Genomic DNA, 14,674 nt, shown 5'->3' with positions numbered 1-14,674 from the left:
TGGACTGAAACATCAAGGGGTTGAAGTTGTCCAGTAATGCCACCAGGAATTACAGTGAAGTTCACGCATTCCAAGACAACGGCCACATGGCTAACAGTGATTGTAAGACACTGTTAGCTCTAAAACAAGTTTTTATTTTGAAGGTTGTTAGACTTTGAAAAAATCTATATCTTATAAAATATGGTGTTTGCCATTAATAAGATAACCTTTTGTGGAAAAGCAAAATGATCACCTAAGCACAAGTTAATTTGTTGTTTATATAAAATCAGCCCTGAAAGAGGAGTGTTGTGGTTTTTTTTTTTCCACTAGCACTCGGTCTTCAATGTAAATACCTTCACTAACAATGGAAAGAGTTAAACATAGAAAGAAATGGCGATTGCAACCGTGGTTACTTAGGAGTTTGTCTAGATAAGGTTAACGATCACCTCCCCATCTCACCTTAGCAAGTGGCCTTATTGCTATTTTATTTATTCATGGGCAACTGTGGGACAAAGTAATAAAATAAGGCAATTAACCTCTAATGAATCTCTAGGGTCAAGCAATCCAGATTTGCAGACATTCCAGAAATAGAGACTATGTATTTGTGTTAATGCAATGGATATTTGTGTTTATAGATTAGAGTTGATTGTGCAGTCCCCAATGGTACATCCAAGTTACTCAATCTTTAGTAATTCCCAAATAATGGCTTTTAGGAAAACAGACTTGTAAGCCTAGAAGTTATTTATACGCACCTTTCTTAAGACTGTGCTATTCATCAGTGAATCTAGACAGGTGAGTGTTGCTTATCTTCATAAATATGTCTGTGCAAGGGTAAAGTATTGCCTCTTAATACAAAGTATCCTAGGTAATAGCTGCAGTATAATAGCTGTCCTATGTAATAGCTGTAGTGTTAAAACTTTTATAAATTTTGTTTCCTTTTACTCTAAATTAAATCATGTTTTAATGGTACTATGAAATATTGACATTTAAAAGCATTACAGAATGAATCATTTTCTAATAGAATCCCTTCCCAGTTTATCCATTTTGTGGTTTTGGAGGCTTAAGTCTTGAGTTTTCTTAAAACAGATCATGACTTTAACAGGCTAATTTCAAATCTTCAGCTAGAAAGTGTATCTAGATTTCCTCTCTTGTTATTTTTGGGGGTGTTTCTGTTTTATTGGGTTTTGCTGACTAGGGTCATCCAGTCTCTTTCATCTTAAAGATGAGGAAACTGAGGCCCAAAGGGATTAGGTTCACCTGGAAATCCCAGTCTCTGGCATCTTATTCTGGGGCCATCTCTGTTGGCTTTGGTAAGATTTTCAGTGAAACTGAGAGACAATGTTGTTTATCATAGGCTCATTTAAAAAATACTCTATTTTAAAGTTAGCATGTTTATGATCATCTTTCCTCTGAGTAAATAATTAGGATGCAATAGGTGCTTCTGATATTGAATAGAAAAAGGCTTACATCTTATAAATGATTACCTTTGCTTTCTCTCTAAGGCTAGTTAGTGTTTGTTTATAGAACAACTGCTTCTTTATAATATTGTATTGATTTTCACTTTTGTGTGGTAATGCTTTCTAGTAAGAAAAATGAATTGTTAAAAAGACCAGAAAACCATTACATTGGTGTGCAGAGTCAGCCACTATTTATCAATTAATTTATAGTTCACATAAACTTATATTTTCTATCATTTTATAAAGTTCATGCTATATAAATTGCCTTCAATCAGATCTATCTGAGTTCTATTTTTATGTTAATATTGTTTGTAAAATTTAAGCTAATTCTTTTCTCATCTCAAGTGGCTTTCTTTAAGGACTGAACATAAAAAGTGATTATCTTTTCTAAGTGTTATTTTGACAGAGGTAATCTGTATAAATCAAACTTATGGAAATATATTATCCAAAATGATATATCAGGGCTCTGTGTGACAATACTTGCTGTATAACCTCAGTTATTTTACTTACCTTCTCTGAGTCTTAGTATTTTCATTCATAAAATGGAGATAATGCCTCATTGAATAAGTAACAAATACAATATCCTTTTCAATGCTCTTGAAGTACTATTTGGCACATGTAAAAAGGTGTTGCTGCAATTTGTTAAGTGTAGGAGATGTATACCAAAATGATACAGGGGAGTTACTCTGAGTCACAATTTAAGAGGTAGAAAACAGCTCTAAGTTTGCAATTGGTTCAAGCCCCATGTGTTCTCTTGGCTTGAAGTTTTTATACATTTTCTTTTTCCTTTCTAAAGTCTGGAGGAATTCTGTATCTCTTTTTTGTCAGTACTTTTTGTGATTAGGAATTAGATAGAGAGAGACAGATTCTTTATCTTTCCTCTATTCAGTGGGGATTTACAGAATTTTGGTTGCCAGTACGTTGGAAACACCATAAAGTCAAGATGTTGGAACACACAGATCCTCCTGGAACATTTACAGCACATTACAGAAGATAAGGAAACCAGCAGAGACCATTGGAGAGAAACTTTAACTCTCTCTTCCCTCTTGTGCCTGCCTTTCTAGATTAGGGACCAGGTCATTTATTGTGGGATATAAGTTGTGATATTGAAAGGAAGATATTGTATTGAGAGGAGAGGAGAAATGTTTAATATAGAAAAAGGGAGAGGTCTTTGTTGGCTTTGAAGAAAAGTTTGTTTCTTGAAGCTAAAAGTGAGATAATGGTCACACATGACCATGATGTTGATGGGCACCATGAGCTAAAAAGAGTTTCTTACGGTTATCCTGGACAGATCAGCCCATGTTTTCCCTTTATTATTCCAAACATCAGTGAGGCCCAACTTTCTAAGGCAGAAGTTTTGCTCCATAAATTGTAGTAGTTAGATATACGAGTAGACTCATGATTAGTAGACCTATGCACTAGTAGACTAGTAGACTTAACAGTTGTCATTTATGGGATAAATTGGGATGAATACCTTGTCCTCTGCCACATCACCTAATAAAGTACTGGGCCCTTCACCAAGAAAGCAATAATGTCCTGGAATTATTTTGATATGGAATTATCGGAGCTTCACTTGGAGATATTTTAAAATTGTATCTGGCACTAATGAAACAAATAAATATGACCTTTATTTGAATACAGAGCCCATGGCTCTTGTGGTTTGGTAAACCCAAACTGAACATAATAATGAACCAACATAAAATTTTATAGACCTTAGCTGATCCCAAGCAGGAAACACTATACTAACATAGGGGTGGGGAAAATGGGGAATCCTCAATGAATATTCTGTTTTTAATTTATGCACATAGTTACAAGAAGATGAGAAAATGGTTTCACAAAAGTAGAATGAGAAGAGGGGGCCGGGCGCGGTGGCTCAAGCCTGTAATCCCAGCACTTTGGGAGGCCGAGACGGGCGGATCATGAGGTCAGGAGATCGAGACCATCCTGGCTAACACAGTGAAACCCCGTCTCTACTAAAAAATACAAAAAATGAGCCAGGTGAGGTGGCGGGCGCCTGTAGTCCCAGCTACTCGGGAGGCTGAGGCAGGAGAATGGCGTAAACCCGGGAGGCGGGGCTTGCAGTGAGCTGAGATCTGGCCACTGCACTCCAGCCTGGGCGACAGAGCCAGACTCCGTCTCAAAAAAAAAAAAAAAAAAAAAAAAAAAAAAAAAAAAAAAAAAAAAAGAGAGAGAAGAGGGATATCTTGTGTCATTAATGAGGCAGGATATATTTAGGGTAAGAAACAGGCAGTGTAGTAATTTGGGGTCATCTCTCTTTATCTCTTGTTAGCTCAGACTCTGTAATTGACTTAATCTAACTTAGCTAATGAGGTTATTTTTCTTTTTTTTTTTTTTTTTGAGACGGAGTCTCGCTCTGCCGCCCAGTCTGGAGTGCAGTGGCCGGGTCTCAGCTCACTGCAAGCTCCGCCTCCTGGGTTTAGGCCATTCTCCTGCCTCAGCCTCCCAAGCAGCTGGGACTACAGGCGCCCACCACGTCGCCCGGCTAGTTTTTTGTATTTTTTAGTAGAGACGGGGTTTCACCATGTTAGCCAGGATGGTCTCGATCTCCTGACCTCGTGATCCGCCCGTCTTGGCCTCCCAAAGTGCTGGGATTACAGGCTTGAGCCACCGCGCCCGGCTGAGGTTATTTTTCAAATAGTTTTCTAAATACTGGCATTAGCTGATTAGGTCAAAGGTCATCAGCCTCTTTTGTTTAAGGCCATTAAAATGGTTCCAATGCCTCCACTTACAGGTAATAGACTCCTAACTCAAACTGGGGCTCAGAAATAAAAGGAGAATTTTGGGGTTTATGACACCGAAAAGTCCAGGAAATGTTTGACTTCAGGTAAGGCTTGAAAGAATGAACACTTGGTCTCTCTCCATTTTGTGTGTATGTGGCAAAGATGACCCCAACTCTAGGCTTGCATTCTATAGGAGTTGGGGACCTCTGACCTAAACCATATAGATTTAGAGTGGAAGAGAGGTGGTTCCTTGTGGGAAAATCATGGCTGTCATCCAGAGGAAGGGGTTTGGGACACATAAGAGTAACATCTGTTCCCTCCAGCCACCTGCCTTTCCTGTAGTAGCCTTCCTTGTGTCAGAAGGGCTAATTCTTGTTTTAGTCCCCTTTGGTTCCATAAAACACATGTCAACTGAAAAATCACACAATTATAAATTTGAAAGGAGACTTTATTTATTTAAAGGGTGCACCCTGCAGTTTGGGAGGTGGGCCTCTGGCTGAAACTGGAAGCAAGCATTTCAAAGAAGTAAGGGTTGCCGCAGGAGATTTATGCTGAATGGATTGCCTAAATGTATGTATTCAACAGCTTACAAGAAGAGCTATGAATATTCACAAAGGGGCCCCTAACACATGTGAGCTGAACAAACATGCATGTTACATACAACCTATGTTCACTCTGGGGCTGAGACTTAACCTTTTTTTTTTTTTTTTTAAATATATACAATTTTAATTTGTTAATCAAATCTCATTAAGAAGAGAAATTTGGCCACCAAATAAAGAAGAAAGGAATTCCAACTTGACTCTACTTTTCAGTAAACACCCATATTTGCTACCATATGCATAATTTCATTAAGTACAGTCTATTTTAGAAATAAGTCAGATTCTTTCTCTCTCTCTCTGTCTCCTCCTCTCCCTGCCTTTCTTTGTTAACTATGTATGTATATAGTGAATACCTAGCACATTGTCTAAATCCCTAGAAATTTTTACTGTAGCCACATATGAACTCATCACTCCATTCTGGTAGAGACTTAACCTTTAAATGCATTACGATTAGGCCCTGTACATCAGAAGATGACACAGGGACATAAAGGCACTCAGTGTGCAGCCTCTGTAAACCAGCCAGAACCAGTCAATGGTCAGTGGTCTCTTATCAGGAGAAAGTTACTGAAATCAGTCCTAACCAAACAAAGCTGTAGCTATTACTTGTGGAATAGGGTGTCAGTTATTCAGAGTCTGCTAGTGGATGAGCTGCAATTGTTTCAATATTGCTTATCAGGAGGCCAAGGCTTGTTTAGCTGCTAGAGAAAGAGAAATCGTGTGGCAGTTAGGACATAGTTTATTCTTATCTAGGGGAGGGTGGCTTAACTCCTGCCCAGTATGACCATAGGTCTCATTTATAATTTGTTATTACCACAAGGAGTGCATTCCATCTGTCAATATGATCTCTATTTTAATATTAATGCTGGTCAGTTGTGTCTAAACTGCAAAAGAGACGGGGTATAAGGAAGTGTGTCTGACCTCCTGTCTCATCATGGCCAAGACTCAGTTTTTAATCTCTTTGGGGTCCCTTTTGCCAAGAGGGGCTCATTCAGTCACGGGCTTAGGATTTTATTTTTAGTTCTCATATGAAACCAGGTAGCTTCATGCCCTAGTCTCCTCAGTGTTTGTAATAATGTTTGTATTACATTATATTAAAACAGTAATTTAGAATATGTAAAATGGTACAGTCTAATGGCGGTAATTCCTTTTAGAGGCAACTTTTAGCACCTCCTTCAAATAGCCTGGAAGATTGAGCCTGCTTCTAGTACATTACTCCTAAGCTAAACCTTCCTCGGAGAGGATCTCATTTTATGTATTTGGACATTTGCATGTGTTTCTTTATAAAATATGTAAGACTGCAGGGAGAAGCACTTCCCATCGCCACCACAGGGTCAAGGAGCTGGGCACTACAGCACAGCAACAGCTTCCTCCAGAGAGGTCTCTTTTACAGGTGGGGTTAGGAGACGCATTCTGACTTTAGGATCTGAGGGACAAGACGCTGATTGCATTGTTCTCCACAATGCAAAACTGAAGGAGGAGGAGTTCAGTTGTAAGATTCTACTTCAGCTGTTGTTATTGTCATCAGCATCCAGCATCCTATAGAAAAAGAGGCACTTTTTTCTATAGGTTGATGGGTTTGTTGACTTGTTTCAGAGTCCCAGGATTTATTTTTCACTCCCAAGAAAGTCACTTGGCCACTCTAAGCCTTGGTTTCCTTATCTATAAATTGGAATTAAGATCAATTGCTCTAAGGTCCAGTGAAATAACATATGCAAAGCTTCTTTGTATAAACTAAAAACACTTTTACATGCGATTCATTCAGGGATGAAGCTCTCCTTGACTAGAACCTTGTGACTGGTTCTGCTGTGGTTAATGCTGTGGTTAATAAACACTAGTCTGTGGCATGCATTTTGTTGGCAGTTGTAATATTTCTGTAAAATAAAGCATTTGGAGTCAGTTTTTATAATGTAAAAATAACAAGGAGGGCTTTGTTGGCCTAGGTGGTTCATTAAAAAGTCTCTGATAATGTATAGGGTTGCCAGATTTTGCAAATAGAAAACTAGTATGCTCAGTTAAATTTGAATCAAATGAATAACAAATAATTTTAGTCTAAGTCTATCTGGCATAGAGCATGGGATTTTATCTGGTATACCCACCAAAAATATCAGTAGACTGCAAGCAGAAATCGTTATCTAACTTATTTTTATATTTCCAAATCTTAGTACAATCCCTGACCCATAGCAAGTGTTTAATACGTAATTCTGGAATAAAGCAATCAGTAGAATATCTATTTGGAAAGCTGTTGTTCATATGACAAATTGCTTTTATCAAGCTTTTTCAGCTTTGCTTTTCTCATCTCTTAAGTAAAGATAATAGTAACTGCCTCACTAATTAATGGAAGAATAACATGGAGTGGGGTATATGAGCATTCCTTATTGGCTGTTAAAGCAGTCTACAAGTGTGCTGCAAATATGTTATAAACCCCACAAGGAGTAGAGCTACCGTGCATGGTATTTTCAGTGCAACCTCTGCAATAAAGAGTAGAACATAAGTTTTCAAAAACATGTTAGTGAGGTCTACACGTTTAGTAAGTAAATCCAGTGTCCTGAAAACAGTTCCCATCGGGCTGTTCCCATTTCCATCTGGAGGAGTCAGCGCCCAGTGTTTAAGCTTGGTTGGGTTTCTGCAGAGAATTAAACTGTGCCTAACTCCTACTGGTTCTCCTGCTCTCTTAATGTCTCCATTGTCTAACTTGGAGATTGTGAAGCAAACACTGGATCGCTGTGGCAGTTTCGGATAATTTTCTTAAAGCCACCCATTAACAGCATACAAAACCTACTCCAGCCAATCAACAGTAAGACCCTACATGGAAGTAAAAGCTGTTTTACTTCACCTGGTGTAGCCAGGAAGTTATGAGTTAAGGCTCCATTTTCCCTTGCTTCGCTAACATTTTCACATGCTGTTGAAGTAGTGAGTGGTTTTTAGGTGCCATATGTGTTGGCGTAATTACATACACTGGCATAAATTGTTTGATGCAATTTCTCAAACTTATTTAAATTTGTTCTCAGAAATCAAAACAGCTCATTAGCTTCCAAGAATATGTTTGTAATTCCTGGAAAATAATTTCTTGTGGCATTTCAAGTTTGACATATTAAGCTGCCATTCTTGAGGCCTTCCTGAATTTTAGTTTTGCAGATGCTTATTAATTAAGCATCTGTCTCCTTTACTGGCTTCATCTCAACCTCACATCTAAATGTTGGTGGCCTTGGAGCTCAGTGCTGGTTCCTCTTGTAGTGCTGTGTGTTAGCTCATCTCACCCAACCCTGTGACAATTAAACATCTCTCAGCTGACTATTCCCATATTTCTCTAGCCCAGTGTTATCTTCTGAGCAACAGGCCTTTTTGACATCCCCACTTGGATGTGATATATTTCTCAAACTTAACACATCTGAAATGAGCCGCTTAGTCTCCTTCCCACCCCTCTCCGCACTTCAGTGAGTACTCCTCTCTCCCCCATAGTTGTTTTTCTCCTATTGTTCAGTAAAGGACAAAAATATCCACCCAGTTGCAAAAGCCAGATATTTGGAGGTTATTCTTTTTTTTTTTTTTTTTTTGAGAAAGAGTCTTGCTTTATCACCCAGTCTATAGCGCAATGGCATGATCATAACTCACTGCAGCCTCAAACTCCTGAGCTCAAGGAATCCTCCCGCCTTAGCCTCCCAAGTAGCTAGGATGATAGGTGCATGCCATCACACCTTACTAATTTCTTTTTGGTGGGTACAGAGTTTCACTATGATGCCCAGGTTGGTCTTGAACTCCTGGCCCCAAGTGATCCTCCTGCCTCAGCCTCCTGGGGTTGCAGGCATAAGCTGCAACCAGTCAAGGGGGTTTTCTTAACACTTCTGATCCCTCATCTTCTGCCTCTATCCCTTCCCTGACTTGGATTGGATAATCCATCATCAAAGCTTGGTATGTCTGTCTCTGAAACTGTTTCAGCTCTAGCTACTTGTCTTCATCTCCACCTCACTGCTCTAGGTGAAGCCACTATCTTTCACCTGAACTCTCTTCTCCATCCTAGTCCATTCTCCACACAGTTACCACAGTGATCTTTTAAAACTACAAACAAAATCGGCAGACTTTCTTGCTTAAAACCATGCAATAGCTTTGAATTAGGGGGAAAAATCTCACCCCAAATCCAAATCTCACCCCATGGCCCGAAGCAGTATCTGGCCCTTGCCTGCCTTCACAGGTTTATCTCACCTGTGAATTCCTTACTCACTCACTGCATTCCAGCCACACAGGAGTTTTCTCAGTTTTTCCAATGAATGATGCTGCTGCCACCTGCCATACTCCACCCACTTCACTCCTTCTTGTCATTCTTATCTTTCAGTTCAAACGTCACTCCCACACTTTAAAGCACCATGAACATAAGAATCTTGCCCACATGTGTTTACATGACTGAGCACAAAGCTGGCACACAGTAGACACTCAAATTTGGTACAGTGAATGAAAGAATAAAGGAAGGAAGGAGGGGATGTACTCTAGATAAGGCCACATCCTTCTGTTATACATCTTCATAGCACTATTCCCTTGCCTTCAACCGGACTTATCACAACTTACATTTTATTAGTGAGATAGGTGATTAGTTTCACCTGCCTCTTTAGACTCCATGAGAGCAGGAACATGTCTCATTTTATCCCAGAGCCTAGCACATTCCTAGCACCTGGTGGGTGCTCAGTACATGGCTGGTTGTGGTTGTTGCTGCTAAATTCTCAGTCCTTATCTCATTTTACAACTTTAACATAGCTGAGCACATCATTCTCCTTGAAGCACTACCTTCCTCTAATGCTGGATTCTAACTCTCCTACATCCCCTTTTCTGGTTCCATCTTTCTCATTCTCATATGCAGGTTCCTTTTCTGCTCTTAGTTCCCTTACAGTTAGCATTCTGTCCATAGTAGATTCATACTGTGAAATACTGCTCCACAATAAACAGAAACAATGATTGATACACACAACTTGTATACATCTCAGGGCATTATGCTGAGTGAAGAAAGCCAATCTCAAAATGTTATATACTGTGTGGTTTAATTTCTATAATGGTTTCAAAACGACATATAGTAATGGATAATAGATAGGTAGTTGTCAAGGGCTGGGATAGAGGAAGGAGACTAAAAAGGGAAAGCATGAGAGAGTTTGGGGGTGATGAAACTGTTCTATATCTTACTATGGTGGTGGTTACACAAATCTATATATGTGATAAAATGCTGGGTGAAGGGTACATGGGAAGTCTCTGTACAAGTTTTGCAACTTTTATGTGAGTCTCAAATTATTTCAAAATAAAAAGTTTTTTAGAAGTTAGTATTCTTTCCCATCACCTGTCATCAGGGAAATACCAATTAGAGCAATGAGATACCACTACATATCTATTAGAATGGCCCAAATCAGAACACTGACAACATCAAATGCTGGAGAGCATGTGGAGCAACAGGAATTCTGAATTATTATAGTGGAAATGCAAAATGGTATAGCACCTTTGGAAGATAATTTGACAGTTTCTTACAAAGCTAAATATACTCTTACCATACAATCCAGTAATCTCACTCCTTGGTGTTCATTCAAAGGAGTTGAAAACTTATGTCTGCAAAAAATCCTGCACATGGATAGTTAGAGCAGCTTTCTTCATAACTGCCCAGACTTAGATGCAATCAAGATGTCCTCTAGTAGGTGAATGGATAAACTGTGGTACATGCAGACATTGGAATATTATTGAGTGTTAAAAAGAAATGAGCTATCAGGTTATGAAATGACATAGAGGAAACTTAAATGCACATTACTAAGTGAAAAAAGCCAATTCTGTAAAGGCTGTATACTGTATGATTCCAATGATATGACATTCTGGAAAAGGCAAAGGAATTGAGACAGTGAAAAGATAAGTGTTTGTCATAGATTGAAGGGAGGGAGGGATGGAAAGGGAGGGAGGCAAAGCATAGAGGATTTTTAGGGAAGTGAAAGTATTCTGTATGATACTCCAAGGGTGGATACATGTCATTATAAATTTGTCAAAAGCCCATAGTTGGAGGTTGCAGTGAGCCAAGACCGCACCACTGCGCTCCAGCCTGGGCAACAGAGTGAGACTCTGTCAAAAAAAAAGATTAAAAAAAAGACCACACCTATGAAATGTATGACACCAAGAGTGATCCCTAATGTGAACGATGGCCTTGGGTGATAACACAGTGTCTGCGTAGGTTCATCAATTGTAATCAACGTGCCACTGTGGGAGAGATGTTGGTAATGGGGGAGGCTATGCATGTGTAGGGGCAGGAAGTATATAGGAAATATCTGAACCTTCTCAATTTTGCTGTGAACCTAAAACTATTCTAAAAAATACAGTCTATTTTTTAAGAAATTAGTATTCTTCAGGGATCCTTGAAGGCCTGCCTTTCTTTACCTCCTGTGAGCTCTCCCTGTGACTCCTCGTCTACTCTTTTTTTTCCCTCATTTTGTTTTTATTATAGCATGTTTGCTTAATTTACAGCAAGCATAAAATAAGCTGGGTCCTGTTTTGATCCAGACATTCATGTTTTAAAGGTTGTACACAATATTTGTTAAAAAGAATGTACAAAAATACCATTCTAGAAGCTTCTATAAGAGAGAAAATACAAAATTTAACCCCACAACTTTCATCTTTGCTAGAACTGCAAACTACTGCTACAGTTTTAAATAGGCTTTTTGTTGTTTATACATCCAGGATAATCTAAAAAAAAATTAAACATGCATATAAATGATTGCATAGCAGAACATGAACACTGACTGCAAACAGTAAAGAAATGAAAGTTAGAAATACTATCAAATATACAAAGGTTCTAGAATCAGTCCTTTAAACACATTCCACAACAGTATTTCAGAACCATTGTTTTGTTCTTTGTAGGCAAAGCCTAGATTACTACAACCAAAATTGAAAAAAGTAATCCTCTAAAAGGAATCGTTTCTCTGTGATAATTCTTACTTATATCTGTAAGCAAGCAATCTGAGATTTTTTTTAATTTTAGCTTTTTATTCAGAAATGGAGATTGGACATGTCAAGTCACTTTTGTCCCCAAAATGATGTTTCGGAGAAATACTAGAAATTACAAATGGTTAAGGATATTAGTTCTTCATTTTTAGTCAGTTACCACACTGATAATCAAAAACTCAGAAGATGTGACTCTTGCTTAAAACTGACTAATCCTCTTTCCAAAATTACTTTAAATTTCATGGTACCACAGAATCACCTAGAATGAGTGTTGTCTTTCAACTTGTCTCATATTAAATAAACTGAGGTGGGAAAAGCAAACTTCCCTCATAACGAGGCAGGCAAATTTTGATAGAAATGCACAGGCCCATGCTGTAAGCATCAAAATTTCAGTTCTTTTACACTATGAACACACAAAGCTTGCTTCCAACAGCTGTAAGAAAACTAAGCAATATTATGATCAACAGTGCTCCTTAAACTTTATAATAACTATATAAGAACATTTTTTCCCTTTAAAATTATTTTTGCCATTTTAAGGTGAGTTTTTGTGATGTTGTCTATGTTCCAAAATCTTCATAGGAACCAGAAAAAAGCAGTGAAGCCTCCACATTTCAGTCAAAAACTCAGTCTCCCTGAAAATACTACGTAACCCAGTTGGCATAATTCCCTAAGACAGTGGGGTTAACAAAAGAACTAATCCACACTTCATCATAAATAATTATCATGGGTATAGATATCTTGACAAGACATAAATGTCCGCCCTGAACCTAAATGTGTCTGAGCAGTCAGTATTGTACTGTAGCTACGACTTCACTTTTCTGTCATTCTTATTAGCAAGCTACATTTCTAGGTTAACAATTCTACCAAATACAAATATGAAAGTTTATTTGTAATAAAATAATGTTGCAAATTATGGTCAACCACATCTTTTCACCAAATACTTCAAGCATAAAAAATGGGAATCTTTACAAAAATATATAGAGACACCACAAATTGGTAGCACCCTATAATATTAAACAAACTTGACTCTTAAGAGTGGCTTCTCAATAGCATATCATTTTGATTATGATCATTGCCTCGTACAGGGAAAACTAACAAGTGTCTTTGTAATCATAATTGCAACACTGTATTCCTGATAATTTAGGTAAACCAAACTATGAATAAGTGAATGATACATGCCTAAAAATGATCATGGCTTATATTATCAGTGGCCAGTGAACACAGGACTAGTCCAAGGCTTGATACAGATTTTGACCGAGACATAGACTGTGACTTCGACTGAGATTTGGATCTAGGTGGTTCTTTCTTCCCTAATTCCTTCTCATATCTTGAGCCAGACTTATAATGTGTTTTGGAATCTATTTTCGAGGTGCCTCTAGTTGTGGTGTGAGATGCAGACCTAGAATGTGATTCAACCTTCATTTCTTCCTTGAGCTGGGACTTGGATTGTGATCTTGAATTGGATTTAGATCTTGAAAAAGATTGATTTCGGTTTTGAATCTATCATATTCAGAATGGCTTCTGCTATGTTGATCTTCCAGTCGGTCTACTGTTTCTAGGACTATACGACCTTCTATAGTTGTAATCAGAAGACTGCTTTCTTGATCTCCTTCTTTCACAACTTTGGCTTCTAGAATGTCTGTATCTGTCATAATCATCATTGCATGAAGAACTGTACACATTCCTCCCTTCCTTGGCTTTCATCTGATTTAGTGCAAACTTTATTTTAATCTGCCATCCACAAATCCACTTGCTATCACAATTATGTAAAGTGTCTTCACCATCACAAACATCCTCAAATTGAACATAAGCAAATCCTCTTGGACGGCGAATGTAGAAACCAAGCGAAACATACACATCAACTATAGGACCATAATGACCAAGTTCATGCTCTAAATCTTCATACCTGGTGTCACTGGCCATGTTCCCAAAGAAGAGAGACGTGTTCAGGGATACCGGCAGCAGGACATGGCGGCGGTGTGAGTGTCAGCCTAGAGCACTAACAGTCTCAGCAAACCGTCTGCAGCTCCAGCTGCCGATCCTCCACTCCCACTTCTCATCTACAATCATACAGTTGTAATCTCTCATTCATGCTCCTGAGCTCTGTCCCTCCTTCCTGGGTTCCTGTCTTATGTGCCCACATATCTAGCAACTATACAGATCTATGTGTGTTGATCTTGAATACATTGATGCGTATATAGTGCTAATTTCTGTGACCATTCCATGAGAAAACTGTTTCTTTTCTATTTATGGACACATTTTAACCTTGAAGTTTCTATATGGCACGACTAAATCACCCTTCATCAAAATCAGTGTATACTGTGACATCACAGTCTTTTCATGTGATTTGTGCACTGAACTCAACATTTTTCTGGAAGATATTATTGTATGTTCTTCCTTCTGGTTGCACCATGGAAATTCTGTGCCTTAGTCACATTTACATTTATATATATCTTTAGAAAGGCAATGCTTCAGTCCAGCAACTCTGCTGCACTTTAAGTGGAAAACAGTCTTATTTCTCCTTTCATTTTTCAGTTTCCCACTGTGCCTCACAATTGATTTTTTAAAAAAAAATTTTAGAGGAGGTCAAACATTGTTTGAATGTGGGGCAAATAGTCTCCCAGGGAGACAGCAAACCAGTCCTTGCAGCTTTCAGCAACATTCGCAGAAGTGCATCTAGACACCAGCCACAGCAGAGTGTGTGCTACAGAACAGGGCACTCAAAACAAAGGCAAAGGAAGCACTGAGAACAAGACAAATCATTTCAAAAGATGAAGAAACATTCTGCAAGAGTGGTGCCCTTAGCATCCGACCATGTCTCTGAACAAAACTCACCTATATCCGATGGTAAATGTTGTTTTCCTGGGCATTTGCCCTTCTCCATGTGGCTGTTTTTATGCTTCTTGTGCTCACTGTTATCATCACTGTTTATTCTCAGGGGAAA

The 14,674-nt window shown here is 38.5% G+C and overlaps 1 protein-coding gene and 1 pseudogene across 2 annotated transcripts in view; one reads left to right on the top strand and one right to left on the bottom strand.

Annotated features, from left to right (window-relative positions):
- The window catches only part of SLC35F4 (solute carrier family 35, member F4), a 293,301-nt gene that overhangs the window by 215,447 nt on the left and 63,180 nt on the right, over window positions 1-14,674 (top strand). The window lies entirely within an intron of this gene.
- On the bottom strand, window positions 12,935-13,710 carry LOC105526071 (annotated as a pseudogene).

Source organism: Colobus angolensis, unplaced genomic scaffold (genome assembly GCF_000951035.1).
Source record: "Colobus angolensis palliatus isolate OR3802 unplaced genomic scaffold, Cang.pa_1.0 Scaffold57, whole genome shotgun sequence".
In the NCBI taxonomy this organism is placed as follows: Eukaryota; Metazoa; Chordata; class Mammalia; order Primates; family Cercopithecidae; genus Colobus; species Colobus angolensis.
This window is presented reverse-complemented; position numbering and strand designations above follow the sequence as displayed.